Source organism: Geotrypetes seraphini, chromosome 3 (genome assembly GCF_902459505.1).
Source record: "Geotrypetes seraphini chromosome 3, aGeoSer1.1, whole genome shotgun sequence".
NCBI classification, from domain to species: Eukaryota; Metazoa; Chordata; class Amphibia; order Gymnophiona; family Dermophiidae; genus Geotrypetes; species Geotrypetes seraphini.
The window spans coordinates 320,342,334-320,361,116 of record NC_047086.1 but is presented as its reverse complement, the minus strand read 5'-3'; the positions used below and the strand labels follow the sequence as shown (position 1 = coordinate 320,361,116).

Genomic DNA, 18,783 nt, shown 5'->3' with positions numbered 1-18,783 from the left:
CAGCGTATGAAGTGCCATTTCTCCTGGATGAAAATGAGGCTTGGGAAAAAATACTGGAACCACAATTGACTGATTGATATGAAATTCAGTGACTACTTTCGGTAAAAACTTTTGATGTGTGCAAAGCACCACCTTGTCATGGTGGAACACTGTGAAAGGTGAATCCGCCACTAATGTTTGAAGTTCACTCACTCTTCTGGCAGAAGTGAGAGAGATGAGAAAAACAACTTTCAATGCAATGTACTTGAGATAAGCTGTAGACATTGGTTCAAATAGAGATCAACTTAGCAAGAACCACACTGGGATCCCAGATCACTGGATGTGGCTTGAGAGGTGGTTTGACATTGAAAAGTTCTTTCATTAATTGGGAGATGAGAGGATGAGCAGTGAGAGGTTTACCATCCACTGGATGATGAAAGTTGGTGATAGCGCTGAGGTGGACTCTAATAGATGTAGACTTGAGTCCCGAATCAGACAAATGGAGAAGGTAATCCACAACTAGTGAAACTGAAATAGATTTTGGATCATAATGATGAAGATGACACCAGGAAGAAAAACGCGTCCACTTTTGCTGGTAACGTTGTCAAGTGGCTGGTTTCCTGGAAGCTTCTAAAATGAGTTATACAGGCTGAGAAAGATGAAGGTTAGCTGTGCTCAGTCTGACAGATACTAAACTGTCAGGTGCAGAGATTGAGGTTGGGATGTAGAAGCGAGCCATGACTTTGCGTAATAAGAGTTGGAAATATCGGCAGAAGTATTGGGTCCTTGATACTGAGTTGAAATAGAAGGGAAAACCAAGGCTGTCGGGGCCACCGAGAATCATAGTAGCCAACTCTTGCTTGACCTTGACAAGTGCCTTTAGACTTAGAGGAATAGGTGAAATGCGTAGAGAAACTTGCATGTCCAGTTCAGTAGAAAGGCATCTGCCTCCAGATGTTGAGGCGAGTATAGTCTGGAACAGAATTAGGGCAACTTGTTGTTGAGGGAAGATGTAAACAAATCCACCTGAGGAGTGCTCAATTGAGAAAAGATGGGATGGAGAGCTGCAGAGTTGAGCGTCCATTCATGAGGTTGAAGAATCCTGCTGAGCTTGTCTGCTAAGCAATTCTGTTCCCCCTGAATGTAGACTGCTTTGAGGAAGATGTTGTGAACAGTCACCCAAAGCCAGATCTTCTGAGCTTCCATGCCCCCTTGCTTGTTTATATAGTACATGGCTACTTGATTGTCCGTGCAAAGCAAGAGGACTTGGTTGACTACAAGGTGTTGAAAAGCTTTGAGGGCATAATAAATAGCTTCAAGTACCAGTAGATTGATATGAAAAAAACTGTTCTCTGGTGTACCAATGACCCTGAGTCTGAAGGCCATCTTTATGTTCCCCAGAAGCATAAGTCAATGCGTCCATGGTCAATACTTCTTGATTACATTACATTACATTAGTGATTTATATTCCGCTTGTGCCTTGCGGTTCTAAGCGGATTACAATTTATAAGACTGGACATTTCCAGTAGCGGTGCAGTACATAGATTCAAGAATGTGTCAAGATACAATTGTTAATCTGGGTTTTTCGGAGGAACTTGAAAGCTAATAGTAGATTGTGATATGTTGTTGTGATGAGTAGATATAATAAAGTCAGGATTCTGGTAGGTTGTTGTGATGAATAGAGATAATAAAAGTCAGGGTTCTGATGTATTGCTATGGTGGTGATGGTGGTGGTCATGAGAGTATTTTCTATTGTTGTTGAGGGGTTATGATGATGGGAAGTGTGTTTTGAAGAGATAAGTTTTGATGAGGGGGCATGTGAAATAGAAGACCTCTGGAAAGATTGGAAGATATCCACCACTGAAGTGACCGTTGAAGAGATGAGGTTACAGAAAACTGCGAAGCCAGAGACCACTGATGCATTCTGAAATGGAGCCTCGCAAGAGGAGTCACGAGAACTGTAGAGGCCATGTGGCCGAGGAGAACTATCTTTTGCCTGGCAGAGATTGACTGGAGTCGGCACATCTGATAACAAAGTTGAAGCAAAGTGTCCTGATGTTCCTGCAGAAGAAACCCTCATTTGAGTGGTGTCAAGAAGAACCCCAATGAACTGGAATCTTTGAGATGGATGAAGTTGTGATTTGGGGAAGCTGATTTTGAAACCCAAATTTCAAAGTAATAATATGGTGTGATTCATCGCCAGAATTACATCGTGACAAGAAGGGTCTTTGATGAGCCAGTCATCTAGTTAAGGGAAGACTTGAAGACCGAGACTTCAAGGCCGATGCCACCAGCATTAGGCCCTTCGTGAAAACTCTGGGAGAGGATGCGAAGCCAAAAGGCAAAACCTTGTATTGGTAGTGGTGATGGGCCACTTGAAACCTGAAGTATTTTCTGGAAGCCGGGTGAATTGGGATAGGAGTGTAGGCTTCCTTGAGATCCAGAGAGCTTAGCCAATCATGTGAGCCAGGAGGGGATATAGAGTGGTTAGAGATAACACATAAAACTTCTTCCTGATTAGGAATTGTTGAGGGCTCTGAAATCTAAAATCGGTCGTAGACCCCCCCTGTCTCCTTCATGACCAGGAAATATCAGAAGTAAAACCCCTGCTTTTGTTGATCCAGAGGAATTTCTTTTATGGCACTGAGTAGAAGAAGGGAATGAACTTCCTGAAGAAGAAGAGAGGAGTGATGAGGGTTGAAAGCAGGGATGGTGATGAAATGTAGAGAGTAACCCTCCCGAATGATTTGTAGAACCCAGAGTTCAGAGGTGATGAGCTCCCAACGATGAAAATAGAATTGGAGACGACCTCCGAATGGCTGAGGTAGAGGCTGAAGTGGAGGGATTGCAACTATGCTCTTGAATAGCTGGTCAAAAAGACTGAGTTAACTTAGCGGGGGCAGTCGGCTGAACCTTAGGAGGAGGAGGATGCTTTTGTTTTTTTCTGTTGAGGCCTCGCTGGAGCAGAGGATTTGGCTGGAAAACACCTCTGGTAAGAAGAAGGCTGGAAAGATCTCGATGCAGAAGGCTTGGATTTAGGCTTTAACAAGGTACCCCAATGAGTCTCAAGAGCAGTAAGCTTTTGGGTCGCAATATCTGTAGAGTCCCCAAAGAGCTCATCACCCAAACAAGGGATGTTGGCTAGTCTGTCCTGAAGATTAACGTCCATGACAGAGTCTCTGAGCCACGCCAATCTTCTCATTGTACAGACAGAGGAGGCTCAGGTGAGCTCAAAAGTATAAGCTGAGTGAACCAGATATTTCCTCAACTGAGTGAGGGTGCAGACAAGGTGTTGAAACCTTTCATTTTATGAGAAGGGATAGAGTATGGCGCAGTGGTTAAAGTTACAGCCTCAGCACCCGGAGGCTATGGATTCAAACCCATGCTGCTCCTTGTGACCCTGGGCAAGTCACTTAATCCCCCCCATTGCCCCAGGTACATTAGATAGATTGTGAGCCTGCCGGGACAGACAGGGAAAAATGCTTGAGTACCTGAATAAATGTATGTAAACCGTTCTGAGCTCCCCTTGGAGAACGGTATAGAAAATTGAATAAATAAATTAAAAAAAATATATTTTTGGTGCCCAGGAAACTGTTTAATGAGATGTTTCAAATAACAAGAAAAATATAAATTATATTTGATGGCTCGGTTAGCCAACGTAGAATTTTGGTATAGCCATCGGCCAAATCTGTCCATAGTACAACCCTCCCTTCCTATTGGGACCGATGCAAAAACTTTTGATGGAGTAGATTTCTTTAAGGTGAACTCCGCAACTAGTGACTGATGAGGATGTTGAGGTTTATCAAATGCTGGAATTGATATTTTATAGAGAGAGCCCAATTTCCTGGGCATCACAGGGACAGAGAGAGGAGACTCTCAGTTCCTATATAGGGTCTCCTTTAAGATTCCATTTAAGGGCAGCTTGAGCATCTCCTTAGGAAGTTGATCATAGTCCAAAGTTTCAAGAAATCCCGCATTGAATCTGGAATATTCCTCCAACTTGACAGAGAGGTCCTTTCCCAGTTGTCTAATAAAACGAGTAAAAGAAAGCATCTCAGTAGGAGAAGAAACTCTAACTGGAGAATGTCTAGGAGACTTCGATGAAGGAGAATCATCTGCTTCTGTCATTGAAGGCCAAGGATCTGGATTTGAATCATCCTGGAGATCAAAGTCCATCAAGACAGAGGGAGAACAATGCTTCAACCGGTGTCAATCTGGTGTAAAAATCTTGGAATGTTTACATTTACGGGAAAGCTACCTGGACTTCGATGGACTCCTACTAGAGCGTATAGAAGAAGATAACTGATGCTTGGAAGATGTAGACTGGTGTCTAGAAGACCGATGCTTCGATGCAGTACTAGCAGGACTTGAAAGGTGTTGAGAGTCCTTGTGATGCGCCGATGAAGCATCGACAGTATCGGAGATCTTGGCAGTGTTAGGCTCAGGCTGGACTGGTACCAGAGGAGTCTGTGTCGAGGATAAAATATTGAACTTATCCCCAAATTGCTCCCGAAACAGAACATTGAGCTTCTGTTGGAAGGTAAGCACTGGTACCTTTGGCTTAGTTGCTGGTACCAATGGTGTTGCTCCAAAAACCAGACCTGCTCTCTATTCTCCAGACACCTGAAGGAGAGGATGCAAACTCACCCCTTGATGCTAGGAACTAGTCGCTTAAGAGGTTTTCACGGCTGGCATGAATGGACTTGATGACTTAGTGGCTTGTAACCCTGTCTGGGAAAATGTTGGCTTTTTAGCTAGTTTTCCAGATGGAGCGATGACTTGAGACACCAGAGTAGATGATGGTACATTGGGCGGTGTCTGTTATGTCAATGGTGTTGAAGTCTCTTCCTCCATGCTGACACCGAACATTTCCTGTTGAAGGATATGGCTTTTTATGGTGTGTTTCTGAAGAGTGGAACATTGTGTATAGGTTTGTGTCTGCTGCTCCAGACCCAGACACTGAAGACACCAGCTGTGAAGGTCTGTAAGGGAAATAGTGCAAGAACATCGGCCATACTTTTTAAAAATCCGTCAGCTGGCATGACATCGACAGAAAGACTGCCTCAGCTAAAATGAATTAGACGTCTGAGGAGACTAATCGCCCTCCCGGTCAACCCGCCGGATGGCCGACTTGAAAAAAGTTTTTGTCATTCGGGGTTTTTTTTGATAAGAGAAAGTTAAAGAAAAACCAAATAAAATAAAATAATTATAAAGCACGAGAGTGGGAAGGCAAGGTGAGAAAACGAAGACCGTTAACAAGGATGACTTCTATGCTCCGTGGAAAAAAACATAACTGAGGAGCTGAATGCCTAAGTCGGATGGGAAGGCACTCGCGCATGCACGGTGCGGGCTATTGCGAACTTTCTAAGTTTCTTAAAGTGGCGATGCACTTTTAAAGTGTCTGTACTGGGACTCAGTGGATGACATCACCCACATGTGAGAATATGCTGCCTGCTTGTCCTGGGATAATACCTGTTTACAAATAATCAGTTTTGCTTTCTCAGAGGACAAACAGAATAGCAGTCTTCACAGGAAGAAATCCCTGGCTACAATTTACCTTTACATAAAAAGATGAAAAATACAAATAAATAAATGTCAACAAGCAAAGCCAACATATATTTTGGTCACAACTGGCCATTTGAATTTTCCAGAGACAAGCAGGAGAGATGCAGGCACACTTGTTGGTGAAGTCTCAGACTGATCCTGTTTGTCAGTGCTATAGTAAGCTTATGGCTTACTGGGCATGTATAGAGATTCCTGCCATCCGTGGCTCCTCCCTCTGCCTTGTTAGTTTTATCTTCATCCGCTCCTAGAGTTGCAGCTCTCCCCCCTCTCTCTCTCTAACACAATAAAACAAAAACAAAACACCACACTAGATTTTTTTAAAAATTGCCTACCTGAACATCCTCAGAGAAAACTTCTCCAGAGCTAGAAAGAGAGAGAGAGAGAAAAAAAAGATACAGAACCAAATTTGCCTGCAAGAACAACTTCTCCTGCCTCTTCTCCCTTCAAGATACCGCTGCACACAGAGCCAATTCTCCCTCAATGCAGCTTCAGTGAATCTCAGCGGCATGATGTCACCTTAGCGGTCAGCTGTCTTTGTCAATCCCTCCCCCAGAGCCCTGTTTCAGCATCGCTGCGGAAAGTGAATGGCCAAACTGACCAAATCTGTTGGATCTGGTACCTTTAGTCTAACAGTAATGCAATTTGAATGTGTGGATTTACTCTACAGCACAGCTGTAAGTGTCTGAATGGGGATGAGAAGTATAAATGACTGGCACGCAGCAGGGACATCAGCCACCTGATGTTCCACCCCTTCTCTGCTGGCCGGCGCAACATCATCATCGAAGGCTTATCTGAGGTCTGTGTTTTTCTCAGGCCGCCTTCGAATTAACAGAAAGGCTACTACAGGACAAGCTTCAGCCTTGCAGTTCTCTCCCTCTTCAGGCAAGCAGAAGCAGACTAAGGGTGTCTTGCTACCTCCTAATCCTGCAGTACCACCAAAGGGCCATGCAACTTTAAAACAGTCAGTTCCTAAGGATCCTGTGGCAGTAGACCCACCACTACCTAAATATCCTGCACCACTCTTTCCCATGCCTCTTCTCCAGCTGCCTGTCCCACAACAGCCTCCACAGACACCATCAGCTTCAGATTTTCTCCAGTTGCTACAACACTTTATGCAAGACAGTGCTGCCCTGTTCCAACAGATCCCAGCATCTCCTCTAACCCTATCAGCAACACCGGCCACACAGTGGGTTGATGAAACCACTTTACCTTCAACGTTAAGATCTGTACCTAGCCCCCCTTCAGACCCCCTCTCAGATGCTGAATGGGGACCCTATACTTCTACCTATTTCTCATCTCACACATCAACCTCTCTGAGTGCCTGGTTGAACTCAGACAATATCCCACCAGAGCAATTTCAATCAGCTTCAGCTCAGCCGTTTCTCCATACAGACCAGGCTGAATATTCCTATCCAAAACTCCTTAAGAAAGTCTCCACCTTATTAAACATCTCCCAAGCAACTACACAGGCAGATGAGCATAACTTCCAAACCATTCTTCAATCCTGCCAGATACCTTCAAAGGATATCATTGCGCTTCTGGTGCACCAGATTCTTCAGGACCTTCAATTGTCCAATTGACTAAAACCACAATCCATTTCAACAGTCTCAAAATGTCTTGAACTGCAATATAACATGCAGAAGATCCCTGGTCACAATTTGCAGCAATTAGCACACTGCTCAATGGTATTGGAAATGGCCATTAAGAAAGCCAAAATGAACAGAATCCAATTGAATGCTCTGCAAGGAAAGGATTGCCGTCTCCTAGACTTAGTAGGATGTAAAGTATATCAGAACACACAAAAGACAGTGGGAACAGACAATGAACACTCCATTGAAGATCACTGATGTAAAAAGAGCTTGTTTATTGCAATAAAGGACACATACACAAGCCGTGAATCCGACATAGCGCTGTGTTTCAGCGACTAAGAGCACTTGCATCAGTGGTTACTGTAGCGTTGTAATTCACGAGTAACAGGTCCTTTGTTAAAACAAGGCTGGGTCAATCGAACGTTCAAAAAAGGCCGAGCGCTGAAAAGCTGTCGAAGCAGTTCAAAAAAGTATATCAGGAAGCCATGCTTTCCTCCAAAATCATTGCCCATCAACTTAAAATACTATATTATCAACATTCTGTCCTCCAGCAACTAGACAGCGCATCCACAGATACGGTAGCCCATCTCCACATGGCCCTTCAAGAATCCACCTATCACCTATCAAGACCAACTATAATGCCTATATATGATATGATCTCTCAAACTGCTGCTGTAGCCACTGTGACCTATCGCTTAAAGCCTCGAATCTCAGAGATGACTTCCATAAATGCTTAGCAGATACTCCCTGTCTAGAAGACAGCCTATTTGGCAAAAAAGTTAAGGATATGGTATCTCAACTAAAAGAGGATTCCATGGCTATATATGAGCTGTCTGCCCACCATACAGATCAATCCCAACAGTACTGAGAAGCTCCATCATTCCCCAATTATCATAGATCTTATCAGCAATTCTTCTAGCAATACTACCCTAGACAGTGATTTGTTCCTTACAATAGACCCAACCTACAATAGTCTCAATCCTCTGCTTACTCTTAGAAACAACACCCAAGAGAGCGGAAGCAGGTTCTCAGCACCCAGCTCTCAAAGTCAATCCTAGTTTTTGACAATTTATCAGCGGGAGGCCAGCTCAGCCAGTTCCTTCCCACATAGCAGGCCATCACAACAAAGAAATGGGTCCTGAATATCATCCACCAGACAAATGAGATCAATCTCTGCACAGACTCCAGGAATTCCTGAATATCATCTCAATTTCCTTTCAAGAGTCCTTGTTTCCCAATTGCCTCAACTATCATATACTCCAAATCACCACATCCCACTATTTGCAGTGGAACTGACCATCTTTGTTCAGAGCAACGCAGTGGAGAAGTACCCAAATGGCAAACAAACAGGGGATTTAACTCAAATTTCTTCCTTATTCCCAAGACGACTCAGGGCCTTCGTCCTATTCTAGATCTCTGTTCGCTGAATACTTACTTCAAGCGAAAAAAAAATTCAGGATAAGCTCCCTCCCCATTATTCTTCCTCTCCTCAGACCCAACGATTGGCTGGTCGCTCTAGATCTCAAGGCAAAGGAGTACTCCAGGACCAAGTTGAGAAACACTGGTGTAGGGAGAGATGAGAGATGCAGAGCGAATACACTTGTAGGTCAGTAAGAGGAGTTTGAACTGTATGCGGAAACGGATAGGGAGCCAATGAAGTGACTTGAGGAAACAACAACCACTACCAGTACAAGGTATTGCCTTTTGGCCTCTCTTTAGCACCACAAGTCTTCACAAAGTGCCTAGTTGTAGTAGTAGCGCGCCTCTGCAAAAAAAAAACAAAAAAAACCAACTCCAAAACAGCACTGTCTTTCCATACCTTGACGACTGGCTCCTTGTGGCTCATTCCAGAGATCGCTTACTTCTTACTATCCAGAACACCCTATCAACTCTGTGGTCTCTGGGATTCATCATCAATTACGAAAAATTGTCTCTAGTTCCACTCGTTTACTCACATTCATAGAAGTTCATATCAACACTATCATAGCTCTGGCCTTCTTTCCCGAGGAAAGACAAGAGTCCATAGCAAAGCTTTGCAACCTGAGAAAATCATCCCAAATGTCTGCACGCCACATTTTGTACCTCATAGGCATCTCTGACATTAGTACCTCCTGCAAGACTGTACATGAGGCCGTTGCAGTGGCACCTCAAGTTAAATTGGAACCAAAACACAACTATTCTCATGATGGATTCCAATTCCAGACTCAGTAAAACAATCCCTCCTCTGGTGGATTCAGTCTCCTTCTCTTTAAAATGGATGCCCATTTCAGTCTCCTTCACCTCATCTTAAAATTACAACAGACATCCAAACATGGGCTGAGGGCCCATATGGACCATCTCAGAACTCAAGGCCATTAGAGACCAAAGAATCACACCTGAACATCAGTCATTTAGAACTCCGTGCAGTTTTTTTATACCCTGCAAGCAATGATTCCAACAAAAGCGCACTCTTATACAGATGGACAATCAAATCATGATGTTTTATATCAACAGGGAGGATTGGGATCCCTATGTCTTTGCAGAGAGGCCTATCTCCTGTGGTGCTTTGTCCATGCCAACCTATAAATAGTGGTGGATGTAACACAGGAGAGTCAAATCCACAAACACAAAACGCACAAAGTGGAAAAGTCCAAAGAAGACTGGTGAACGCTTTTCCTTTGGATGCATTTGTCAGTGACGGTGTTTCATTTCTCTGCATAGAGCTTTTAAGTGCTTTCCTTTTTTAAGTTATCAGTGCAAGATTGAATGAACCATTTTATGTGAACATTTTCATTTCACTGCACGATTTGCAAGGCAGGCCATTCTGGCCGAAACATGTACATGTCGAGTCATTGAAATGTTTTATTGAAGAAATAAAGGATGTTCATCAAATACATTTGAGTTCACCAGTCTTCTTTGGACTTTTCCACTTCTTTGCGTGAACCTACAGTGTACATTCCAGGATGCTTGAATGTAATAGCGGACTCACTCAGCCACAAACTCAATCCTCACAAATGGTTTCTCGATCCCATAGTACTTCAAAACCACTTCTAGCTTTGGGGGACCCCAGTCATAAACCTATTTTCATTATAGGACAATGCAAAATGACTGCAGTTTTGTTCTCTTCGATCAGCAAGTCAAACCATCGCAAGAGATGCCTTCTCCATTCTGTAGCTGGGAACTCTCCTGTATGCTTTTCCTCTATTTCTACTCACCTCCAGAGTGCTTCAGAAAATCATCAGCGACTGCCCATCCTAATGGACAGCCAGGCAAATCTGGTATCCTCTTCTTTTAGAGATTCTCATTGCTGCACCAATTCCTCTCGGACTCAAACATCTCTCCTCACACAGAAGAACAGGCAAATTTTCCACCCCAACCTAACTGCATGGAAACTGAGAGGAGCACCCTCACTACTATCCTAGTCCCCCAGTCAGTAAAGTCGATTTTCCTAATAGCCAGATGACCCTCTACCAGGAAATCCTATCAAAGTGGACACATTTTTCTCTATGGTCAACTATCTAGGGCCAGGACCCCCTAAAATGTACCATTCCGCACATACTGACCCACCTGCTCTACTTATTGGATTCCTGCATCAAGACAAATTCAGTATGCCGCAGGGCTCAGTGCTTGGACTTGTGCTCTTTAACATCTTTATAAACGATCTGGACATAGGTACGACAAACGAGGTGATTAAATTTGCAGACAATACGAAGTTATTCAGAGTAGTGAAGACGCAGGGGGATTGTGAAGATCTGCAACATGACATAATCAGGCTCGAGGAATGGGCATTGACATGGCAGATGAGGTTCAACATGGATAAGTGTAAAGTGATGCATGTCGGTAACAAAAATCTCATGCACGAATACAGGATGTCCAGGGCGGTACTTGGAGAGACCTCCCAGGAAAGAGACTTGGGAGTTCTGATTGACAAGTCGATGAAGCCATCCACGCAATGTGCGGCAGCGGCAAAAAGGGCAAACAGAATACTAGGAATGATAAAGAAGTGGATCACGAACATATCAGAGAAGGTTATCATGCCATGGTGTGCCATGGTGTGCCCTCACCTGGAGTACTGCGCAGGGCTGTGGAGTCCGAGTCGAGGAGTCCGAGTCGGAGCAAAAAGAAGGTGGTGTTGAAAATGCTCAATTCTCTCAACTTGACATTCCATTTTAACGATCTGAAAATTAACCAGTGCTGTGGAGTCGGAGTCGAGGAGTCTGAGGAAATTTCGGGTACCTGGAGTCGGAGTCTGAAGTACAAAAAACTGAGGAGTCTGAGTCGGAACATTTATCTACCGACTCCACAGCCCTGGTACTGCGTCCAGCACTGGTCGCCGTACATGAAGAAGGACACGGTACTACTTGAAAGGGTCCAGAGAAGAGCGACTAAGATGGTTAAGGATTTGGAGGAGCTGCCATACAGCGAAAGATTAGAGAAACTGGGCCTCTTCTCCCTCAAACAGAGGAAATTGAGAGGGGACATGGTCGAAACATTCAAGGTACTAAAGGGGATAGACTTAGTAGATAAGGACAGGTTGTTCACCCTCTCCAAGGTAGGGAGAACAAGAGGGCACTCTCTAAAATTGAAAAGGGATAGATTCCGTACAAAAGTAAGGAAGTTCTTCTTCACCCAGAGAGTGATAGAAAGCTGGAACGCTCTTCCAGAGGCTGTTAAATGGGAAAACACCCTCCAGGGGTTCAAGACAAAGTTAGGCAAGTTCCTGCTGAACAAGAACGGGAGCTGGTAGGGCTAGTCTTGGTTAGGGTGCTGGTCTTTGATCAGAGGGCCGCCGCGTGAGCGGACTGCTAGGCATGATGGACCACTGGTCTGACCCAGCAGCGGCAATTCTTATGTTCTTATGTGTGCCTTCATTTGTCTGCGATTTCTGCCTATCATGTCCCAGTGGACATCAAACCAATTTTGCAATATTCTCTAGTGTCACAATTTCTAAGAGGCCTCCACGGGACCTCAATAATGTCTTGGATTGACTCATGTATGCACCCTTTGAACTACTAGGTACTGCTTCTCTCAAATACCAAAACATGGAAAACAGTTTCTCAGCCATAACTTTGGCAAGATGGGTCAGCGAAATCCAAGCACTGGTCATCTTTATACTCAATTTTTCCTTAACTGCATCCAGCTGCACACGCATCCAAAATTCTTACCCAAGATGGTTTCAGATTTCCACCTCAACCAGAATATAGTACATGTACTCCCATCCTTCTTTTCATCTCTGTATACCTCATCAGCAGAGTAGGAACTCTGACTGCAGAAGAGCACTTCTTTTCTATCTTAGAGAGCAACATTGTGTCATACATACCAATCAACTTTTCGTCACCTATAACCTGGCCAATCCAGATCAACCTGCCTCTAAAAGAACCATTTCCATGTGGATTTCTCATTGGATTGAATTCTGCTACACCAAAGCACATCAAGCACAGCCTAGTAGAATTAGTGGCTTCAGATTGCTTGGGGGGGGAGGGCAGTTTCTTCAGTAGCAAACTTCCGATCAATTTCACTTCAGGACATCTGTAAAGCTGCCAACTGATCAACAAAACATACTTTTGCTAAACATTACTGTTTAGATCAGAGCAAAGCACAGGACATTCGTTTTGAACAGTGCATCCTATGAATCTTTTCACTCCTTGATCTACCACCACCACCCCAATACAAATAGTAGTTAGGGACTCACCAACAAGTGTGCCTGCATCTCCCCTGTTCATCTCTGGAGAAAGCAATGTTGCTTACCTTAACAGGGGTTCTCCGTACAGAGAAGGGGAATTTAGTCACACTTATCCTCCCCACTAGCATCTTTCTATGATCTAGCTAGAGACAAAACTAACAAGGCAGAGGGAGGAGCCACGGATGGCAGGAATCTCTATACATGCCCTGTAAATCAAAAGCTTACTATAGTTAGGGGTGAGCACTGACACACAGGATCTGAGACTTCACCAACAAGTGGCATTCCCCTGCTGTCTACAGAGAACACCAATTACAGGTAAGCAATTTCACTCACTCATTCTCTCATTTTATGACAACCATCTGAAAATAATAAAAATGAACTTGGGGGAAGGAGGAAGGGGAAGGTAGATGAGCTGGATTCTAAAACTCGAGAAAAAGTTCCAGGTCAAACTGACCAAACCTGTTGGATCTGTTTTTTTAGCCTAAAAGTAATATGGATTTACTCTACAGCACAGCTTTGCACATTTCTTCCACAGAAGCTGACCTCAGATAGGTCATTTATTCTACCATAGCTTTAACACCCTTCCAGAATTAGCTTTGCCTAGGCATATCAAAGATTTAATATGAGCTTTTGCCACCTCTGATAATCAGAAAAGAAGCATTCTCCCCCACCCCAGTTGAGATGCGTCAAAGGAGACCTTTACACATCTCTTGATCAGAACAGCCTTTAGATTCAGTCATAAATCCAAAATCTCTCAGATACTCTCAGAAAACTGGTATGGTAGAGATCACTAAATATAGACCTAGTTAATTAATAAGGCCTAATAGTGGTCTCCTTGATTGCTTGTGTCTAGACCCTGAAGCAGGACAATGCCTTTGTGAAGCTTTTCCCCTGATGCATTAGAGAGACATCAGGAGTAGCCAGTACCAATACCAATGATCCTCAAGATACCAAGCATCGCTGGAGTCTCCTACATTGTTTAGATCTTCTTTTGAAGCTTACATACCTTTGCAAGATGTAGATTTAAATGCTCCTTGAACACATAGGTGAACTCTGTCCTTGGCCAAAATTCAATTGAAATTTTCAGAAAGAACATGCATAGTAGTTATCTTTATATACTGCCCTTTACTGTTTACAAACAAATCTCTTGCATATTGTCATGAGCAAAGCTGCTACCCTCTGGTTCCTTTATGTGAATGTCCTAAAGTGATAATTTTTCTATTGGCCTAAACTCCAATTCTACAGCTATAAGTTCCATTGACTGATCCAATTTACAGCAGTCTCATGCTCCAGATTCATTGAACTACCAAACACTTAATACAAGTAAATTTGCCCTGAATTTCTGTTTAAAACTTATCACAGTGAAAAAATAGAGCAATGTCTCCAGGATTTTTGTTGGAAAAAGTCCTCTTAACAATAACTGCTACAACGACACCTTAAATTGCATTTTCTCTACTCAGTGTCACAGAGTAATATGTTCTTTTCTTTTTCCATCCTTAAATGTTACAACCCATTGACAACCTTACAAACTAATACCTCTATATATTCAATTTCTTCCTCCTTAATTATTTTAGGGTGATGAAGGAACTTACAAGAAGTTCTGGTGGTTTCGCTGGCTGACCTTTTCAATGCTTCTCTAGAGTCAGGAGTGGTACCAGAGTACTGGAGAAGGGTGGATGTGGTCCCTCTCCACAAACGTGGAAGTAAGGAAGAAGTAGGGAACTACAGGCCCAAAAGTCTGACTTCTGTGGTAAGTAAATGGTAATGGTTCTCCTTGCAGAAGTAAGTGAGATGAGAAAATACTTTCCAGGTAAGGTACTCGAGATGAGTCATCGACATTGGTTCAAATGGAAGCTTCATTAATCTGGAAAGAACCACATTGAGGTCCCAGACTACTGAAGGAGGTTTGAAAGGTGGCTTCACATTGAAAAGTCCTTTTATGAATCTGGAGACCAAAGGATGTGCAGTGAGAGGTTTACCCTCAACTGGCTGGTGAAAAGCAGTAATAACACTGAGATGGACTCTGATCGATGTAGACTTGAGCACAGAATCAGACAAATGGAGAAGATAATCCAGCATCAGTGAAACTGAAATGGACTGCGGATCATAGTGATGGAGAAGACACCAAGAGGAGAAACGAGTCCACTTCTGCTGATAACATTGCTGAGTGACTGGTTTTCTGGAAGCTTCTAGAATAAGCCTCACCGGCTGAGAGAGGCAAAACTCAGCTGCATTCAGTCTGAGAGATACCAAGCTGTTAGGTGTAGAGACTGAAGGTTGAGATATAGTAGTGCACCTTGACTCTGTGTAAGAAGAGATGGAAATATCAGCACAGGAATGGGTTCCCTGGAACTGAGTTGAAGTAGAAGAGAGAACCAAGGCTGCCAGGGCCACCAAGGAGCTATGAGAATCATGGTAACTGTCTCCTGCTTGACTTTGAAAAAAGTCCTGAGAATGAGAGGCATAGGTAGAAACGTGAAAAGAAACTTGCGTGCCCAATCCAGCAGAAAAGCATCTGCCTCCAAACGATGAGGACAGTAAAGTCTGAAGCAGAATTGGGGCAACTTGTTGTGGGGAGATGCAAACAAGTCCGCTTGAAGAGTGCCCTACTGAGCAAAGATGGGATGGAGAGCTGCAAAGTTGAGCGTACATTCGTGAGGTTGAAGAATTCTGCTGAGCTTGTCTGCTAAACAATTCTGTTCCTCCTGAATATAGACTTCTCTCAGGTAGATGTTTTGAGCAGTCACCCATAACCAAATCTTTTGAGCTGTGGCATAAAAGGAGAGATCTCGTGCCTCCTTACTTGTTTATATAGTACATTGCTACTTGATTGTCCATGCGAAGCAGGAGGACTTGATTGTCGACGAGGTGCTGAAAAGCTTTGAGAGCATAGTAAATCAACCTGAGTTCCAACAGACTGATGTGGAACTTCCATTCTTTGGCGGACCAATGACCTTGGGTTTGCAGACCATCCAGATGTGCCCCCAGGCATAAGTTGATGCATCTGTGGTCAAAACTTTCCGATGAGTAAGCATGTGAAACAGGAGTACCCTGGAGAGATTTGAAAAAAAATCATCCACCACTGTAGCAATTGTTGAAGAGTCGACATCACAGAAATATATTGCGAGAGAGGATCTGTTGCTTGGGACCACTGAGAGGCTAGGGCACATTGAGGTGTTCTGAGATGGAGCCTCGCCAAAGGAGTCACATGGACTGGACTGTAGATTCCATATGGTTCAGAAGAACTATCATTCGCCTGGCTGATATGGACGCGAGCTGTTCTACTTGATGACAAAGCTGAATCAGAGCATCCCGACGACTCTGGGGAAGGAATGCTCTTGTTAGCTTGGTGTCGAGAATTGCTCCTATAAATTGAAGTTTTTGAGACCGCAGAAGCTGCGACTTGGGGAAGTTGATCTCGAATCCCAAGTGCTGGAAAAATGAGATGGTGCAATTTGTCGCTAGCACAACATCCTGAGCAGACGGGTCTTTGATAAGCCAATTGTCTAGATAGGGAAACACCTGAACACCTTGAGATCTCAAGGCCGCTGCCATCACAATCAGGCACTTCGTGAAGACTCTGGGATATGATGCCAGACCGAATGGCAGGACCTTGTATTGGTAGTGGTGAGAAGCCACTTGGAAATGGAGATATTTTCGGGAGGCCTGGAGAATTGGGATATTATTATAGGCTTCCTTGAGATCTGGAGAGCATAGCCAATCATTGTGAGCCAACAGGGGATACAGAGTGGTTAGAGAAAACATCCAAAATTTTTCTCCGACTAGAAATTTGCTGAGAGTTCAGAGATCTAGGATTGGTTGTAGACCTCCCATCTTCTTTGGCACCAGAAAATAGCAGGAATAGAACCCCTGATGTTGCTGGTCCACAGGAACTCCTTTGATGGCATTGAGGAGAAGGATTTGAAACTCCTGAATTAGAAGAGAGAACTGGCAAGGGTTGAAAGCAGACTCTCTTGGAGGATGATCTGGAGGGAGGGTGTAGAAATGCAGAGTAATCTCCTGAAAGATTTTTACGACCCAAAGGTCTGAGGTGATAAGCTCCCAATGACAGTTGTAAAACTGAAGATATCCCCCTATTGGTTGAGGGAAAGGATGAAAAATGGAGACTAAAGCAGGAAATTGTTTGACGAGATGCTTCAAATAGCAGGAAATGTAGAAATTATAACTGATTGCCTTGTTAGCCAACATGGAGTTTTGATAAGAGTCTACTTCCGAAATTATCCATAGTGTGGCACTCCCTCCCTGGAGGAACGGATGCAAAGACATTTGCTGAAACTGACTTCTTTAAGGTAGATTCCACTACTAAGGATTGATGGGGAAGTTGTGGTTTATCAAAACCTGGAAGAGGTATGACTTTGTAGAGGGATTCCAGTTTTCTTGGAGCCACCAGACGACTTCTCAATCTCAGAGAACTTAGGTGGATGTTTGAACTTAAATCCATGTCCCCAAATGGTTTAAATGAAACATCTTATTGGATGGCTCAGGTTGATATATAATCTACAATTTCTTAAGTTTCCCTTGAGGGTCCTGTGTATATTCTGGGCTAGAGGTGTAGTTGCCCTTTAATTACATAATATCAGCTGCAGCCCAGCTCATTGGGGACAGTGTGATGTCAGAATAAACACCACGGCCATCTTTGATTGCCAGCGGCAGAGTAAATCAAGCAAAGACTAACTTAGGTAAGAAGCTCTGTGGAAGATTAGTTGAAGCGGGCTTTAAACAACATTTAAATTAACACTAACTGTCTGAACTAATCATACATTTGTTTTCCTTTTCTGCGCATCTGACAGCCATCCACCGCAAAAGATGCATGAATCCATGGCATCCTGCCCTGCAGAGGTCATCTATGTGGTTTTCTTTCAAAAACGAAGTTGGCAAGTATAAAAAAATAACTTTAAAAATCAAATCGAGAAAAATCCAAGATGGCTACTGAAGGTGCAGATTTTGACTAACAGCCTGGGAAAACCACAGCAAACCCTCAAAAATGGCGATTTTAGGATTTTAGTGAGAGTGAAGAGAGGTTACATGTGGACAGAGGAAAGTGAGAGTGAAGAGAGGTTACACGTGGACAGAGGAAAGTGAGAGCGAAGAGAGGTTACACATGGACAGAGAGAAGTGAGAGCAAAGAGAAGGAAGAGAGGTTACATGTAGACAGAGGGAAGTGGGAGCGAAGGGACAAGAAGATGCACGTGGACAGTGGGAAGTGGGAGCAAAGAGAAGGGACGAGAAGGTGCACGTGGACAGTGGGAAGTGGGAGCAAAGAGAAGGGACAAGAAGGTGCACGTGGACAGTGGGAGCAAAGAGAAGGGGCGAGAAGGTGCATGTGGACAGAGGGAAGTGGGAGCAAAGAGAAAGGAAGAGAAGAAAGAGAAGAGAAGGTGCACGTGGATAGAGGGAAGTGGGAGCAAAGAGAAGAGAAAGAAGAGATGGTGCACATGGTCAGAGGGAAGTGGGATAAAAGAGAAGAGAAGGAAGAAATGGTGCACATGGTCTGAAGGAAGTTGGAGAGAAGAGGAGAGGTATGGAAGAGAGAAGATATGATAAATCTGATCTGAGATTGAGGCAGAAACATGGAAGAAAACTGAATATGAAAATCAGTGCCAAGGATGGATGTAGTGTAGAAAGCGAAGGAGAGAAAAGAAACAGCATATGTATAAGGAGACTTTTGAAACAGAGTTAAGAGAACAGTTGGAACAAGATGATTAGAAAATAAGATCACCAGATAACAAATGTAAGGAAAATGCTTTTATTTTCGATTTAGTGATTGAAATTTTGAAAAATTTACATTTGTTGGTTTTATATTTGGATTGTTCAGGAAGAAATGTATTTCTTTCTGTTTCTCTTGTGGTGTAATGTGTACAGAGTCTTGCATATTAGGGTTTGTGTATTAGAAGAGGGTTTTTTTTTTCTGTTTTCTGCATGTGTGGTTGAGGTCAGGTGTTCTGGTGGGGATAGAAGTCCATAAAC

The 18,783-nt window shown here is 43.5% G+C and overlaps 1 protein-coding gene across 4 annotated transcripts in view; it reads right to left on the bottom strand.

Annotated features, from left to right (window-relative positions):
• Nucleotides 1-18,783, bottom strand: part of ATL2 (atlastin GTPase 2) — a 221,219-nt gene that overhangs the window by 70,066 nt on the left and 132,370 nt on the right. The gene's annotated exons all lie outside the window — the stretch shown is intronic.